The sequence below is a fragment of the Triticum dicoccoides genome, chromosome 1B (assembly GCF_002162155.2).
Source record: "Triticum dicoccoides isolate Atlit2015 ecotype Zavitan chromosome 1B, WEW_v2.0, whole genome shotgun sequence".
Taxonomy (NCBI): Eukaryota; Viridiplantae; Streptophyta; class Magnoliopsida; order Poales; family Poaceae; genus Triticum; species Triticum dicoccoides.
The window spans coordinates 14,570,173-14,575,014 of NC_041381.1; positions in this window are offsets into that span (position 1 = coordinate 14,570,173).

A 4,842-nucleotide genomic window follows, 5' to 3' on the forward strand; every position below is an offset into this window, starting at 1 on the left:
TTTTTTTTCATATGCATATGTTGATTATATGGATGGATGGATGATGTATATGTTCATTATATGGATGGATGGATGATGTATGCTTTTTTTCATATAATTTTTTTAGGCAGATTTTTAGATTTTTTTAGGCAGATTTTTAGAATTTTTTGTGTATGTATGTTATGTTTATATGTATGTATGTATGTTCATATGTATGTATGTTTATATGCAAAGCATATGCAGAGAAAATGTATGAATGGTCATATGCAAAGAAAAATGTATGTATGGTCATATGCAAAGAAAATGTATGTATGTATGTTCATATGAAAGAAAAATGTATGTATGTATATCTGTTTATATGTCTTTTTTTTAATTTTTTTTGTTTTTTGCATTTTTATAAAAATGTATATATGTTCTCTGTGTGTATATATGTTTTATGTTCATAGATTTTTATTTGAACATTATTTAAAAAAACAAGCAATACAAGAAGAAGAAAAAGAATGAGAGGAAAAAGGAAAAAAGAAGAGGAAGAAAGGAGAAGAAGAGGGGATAGGAAGAAGAGGAGAAATAAATACGAAGAAGAAAAAAGAAGAAAAAGAAGAGGAGAAGAAGAAAAGAATAGAGGAGAAGAAGAATTTTTTTTTCTTCTTCTCCTCTATTCTTTTCTTCTTCTCCTCTTTTTTGTTTTCTTTTTTTTCTTCTTCTTCTTCCTTCTTCCTTCTTCCTCTTTTCTTCCTTTTCCTTATTTTCCTTTCTCGAGGGATAAGAAGAAAAGAAGAGGAGAAGAAGAAAGAAAGGAATAGAGGAGAAAGAAGAAACTTTGACACGAGGGGGGGGGTACCGATACCCCCTCCCCGATAACATTATTTTCCCATGTATATGTATATTGCGTCGTTGTCGATATAACGAGGGTGTCGAGGATCGCCGAGGGGTCGAGGGTCGGGAACTAGGGTAGAGGGTCGAGAGTCGTTAAGGGGTCAAGGGTCGAAGGTTTCAGGGTCGAGGGTTCCTATAATGTCAAAGTATTGAAGAAATCCAATAGCTTGTGGGCGTCGATGCCCACGTCGATGCCCACGTCACTTGTGGGACATAGATGTACTGTTCAACGCCGACCCCCTCCCGATAGCTTCAACATGTGGGGGGGGTCGATATTACCCCCTCATAGCTTGAAGCGTTCTCGAGGCCACCCCCTAACCCTTGAAGCGTTGTCGAGGCCACCCCAAACCCTAGACGAATCCTTATTGTGATTAGCTAGCTAGTTCTACGTTTGCCACTAATATATCCATATCTGTCATGTTTGAATAATAATTGCCATGTTGTAAATATTTGTAGAAACTATGGACACCCCCCGAGACGAAGCACAAGAAGCGTTGTTGAGGGACATAATCGCAGAAGGAAGTGATGCCCTCTCGATGTTTCTCAATGACAACGATGGTCTGGAAGGAGAGGGTGAAGAAGCAGCTGGCCCTCTCCTCATTGATTTACATGGCTCCGATGACCCAATGCCGGTGCAAGAAGGAGAGGGTGAAGAAGTAGACCGTGAGGACGGCTCCGGTGATCACCAAACCGAGTCCGGCCAGGTATATATATTAGTTAAGCCTGTGCTGACTAGCTAATTGATGCATTCATTGTTTTGGTATGTATACATATTAATTAACTCTCGTCTTTGTTCTTTTTTCTAGCCCTCCGGATCGAGCGCAACTTCGGTAAAGAGACGAGGCCCGAAGAAAAAGTTGAGCTCGGATGAAAAGTTTGAGATCATACAAATCGCGCGCGACGGCCAACCGATTGAACCCTACCGGACAAAGAAGGCATTTGTTGCTCAGTGTGGGGTTCTGGTTAGGGACAAGATCCCGATCAGCATCCAGCAATGGTATAAGCCTAAGAACGAAGACCCTGAGGTGTCTTATGTCAATGAGATGCAGAAAGAGAATCTTTGGACTGAGCTGAAGTCAAATTTCACCCTACCGCCGGAGGATGATCCGGAGAAGCCAGTTATAGAGCCATTAATCAAGTCTTTTGCTCTGAGGAAGATGGCAGACCTATTCAGGAATTGGAAGAAAGACCTCAATAGGTATGTCGAAAAAAATGAGACACCAGAATTCATTAGCAAATATGAGAAGATCAGAGATGACTGGCCCGCATTTGTGGCCCACAAGACATCGAAAAAGAGTAAAAAAATGTCGGCGACAAACAAGAGAAATGCTGAGAAGAAGAAGCTTCACCATCGCACGGGGTCAGGTGGCTACCTCGTAGCCCAGCCTAAGTGGGCCAAGGCTGAGAATGATCTGCTTGATAAAGGGATCGAACCAGAGACAATGAACTGGCCAGAACGTTACCGGACTTGGTTCTTTGGGGTCGGCGGATCCTTGGACCCTATAACAGGGAAGTGCATTTGGACGGAGGAACAATTGGACATACCAGTCAAGAAGCTTCAGCAATATATCGAAGTAGCGCAGCAAGGGACGTTCGTTCCAGACAGGGAGAAGGACGAGCTCACAATGGCCCTCGGCAATCCTGAGCACCCTGGACGGACACGAGGCACGCCAGGCTCCGTTTCGTGGAAGGCTGGATTTCCGGACGCAGGGGGTTACAAAACCCACGAGAGGAGGAAGAAACTGGAGCAGAGCCAACTGCAGTCGCTGCACGAAAGGGTAATGGGGCTAGAGGAACGAGAAGCAGATCGCAGCAAACGACCTGCCGAAGCTTCCCCCGAAGCTACCCCGCCATCTCAGCGGAAAAGCAGCGTGGCTTCCACCGAGCTGCTTCAGCCAGAGCATGCCTTGACGGCTCCTGCCAGCTATCCCGTGGATGCTATCACGGATGCTGAAAATTGCCACCTTATGGCGCAATGGAGCAATTTGAAGGTCAAGGTGGCTGTTGGCTCTGTTTATCCTACTAAACCCGACTCAACTTTTCACTGCCGGCCGATTCCAGAAGGATATGCTAAGGTGATGGTCGATGAAATAACGGAGGGATTTGAGGACCTCCGGCTTGACCACCCTACCGGTGAAGGGGAGTATCGGCTGGGTTCTGCTCTGAAGACTCCATGCCTATGGCGAAAGGATCTCATCAACCTTCCGAACTGGACGCCTCCGCCTCCTCCTCCTCCTCCGGCGAGTCAGGGCATCCCGCCTCCTCCACCGGCGAGTGACGATCAGGGCACTCGGCCCGCTCCTTCTCCGGCGCATGGCGGCACTCCGCCTCCTTCTCCGCCTGCGCCGGCGCGCCCGAGCAGCCAGCCTCCTCCTTCTCCGCCTTGTCAGCAAGGGCGGAAGAGACCCGCCGCCGCTCCGGCTTCTACGGCGCGTCGCAGTCCTTCTCCTCCACCTCGTAAGCAAGGAAAGAAGACATCCGCTCCGTCTACTCTGCCGGCGTCTAGCAGTACAACCAAAGGCGGGAGGAGATACAGATTCGGTCCTTCTCTGAAGACTCCAGAGAAGTTACCGTACGAGAGGAGCGAGGAGGAAAACGCGAAGATCGCGCAGACCGAAGTGAATGACTGGTTTCAAGGGTTGAAAGCAAAGATACATCCACCTCCGGAGGAGAAGGTAGATCCGGTGAAAGGGAAGCGCACTCTGGCTGCCCTGACAAAACCACCCAAGTCTCCGCCGAAAGGCAACTATGAGCGCATTATTGGAAAGGCATTTGCCGAAGCGGAGAGGTCGGGAAGTACTAAAAGTGATCAAAGGATGAAAGAACGACGAGCTGGGAAACAAATTGCCCAGCTCGGCGAACAAGCGAAGCAATCGTGCCCCCCGCTCAAGGTGCCTGCTAGCGACATCGTCGATCCGAGGATGGTGCCCGGTTATGGCAATCCTGCAAATTACCTGCCCGACGATGTACATTATGATATCTTGGAGGTGCAGATACAAAGATACGAGTACGGGAAGCCTCTCGTCAAAGATGAAAGTTCTCTATCAACGATGATGCGAAGATTGCATGATTGGTACATGAAAACCTGCAAAGAGTCTGAGGGGAGGAATACTTTGTATACGAGAGTTAAAAAGGAGCATGACCTCCTTGGAATTGAACTGTTGCCTATTCCATTTGAGGAGTTCTATCAGTTTTTCAATCAACTGGCCATCGATAAAGCAACGGTCACCTCCTACTGTCTGTAAGTAGTACTACTTCCGTCATTAAGTCTCTCTATATAACTCAACCCTTTCATTTGCATGTATTTATAGTTATCCTCACTATATTATGCAGATTGAAGATCGCCGAATTGAAGAAAAGACAAGTGGGAGATATTGGGTTCATTAACACGTATCTCATAGATGCAACTGAGGTTCAATATCGTGCCCAAGAAACCGAGGCCAACTTGCTACGATCGTTGGAAATAAATGAACACAAAGATATAATACTCTTTCCTTACAACTTCAAATGAGTGTTACTGTCTTGTGGCATATTCGGTTTCCTTATTAATCCAGGTTATAGTAATGTAATATTGATGAGTTATGCATGTGTGCGCAGCTACCACTATATTCTCCTAGAGATTAAGCTTGAGAAGGGAGTAGTAACTGTCTTAGACTCCAAGCGAAAAGATCCCAAGGAGTATGCGGACATGACTGAAATGCTCGAGAAGTAAGTTAAATCGATCATTATCCACCATATCAGCAACTTAATTTGTTCATTTCTGATATCAAGTAATTGTTTTCTTTGTATGGCAGGGCTTGGAGAAAATTCACCAAAAAAGCTCCGGGACTACCGAAGAAGCTGCAATTTAGGCACCCGAAAGTAAGTACTATATAGTAGCATATTCCAGGCATCTCCTAGTGATTCAAGCGCTAGTTTCATCAATACCATTTAGCATGCTTGCTAATTATCAGTTTGATTGACCTCTATTTCTTGTAAAGTGGTTGT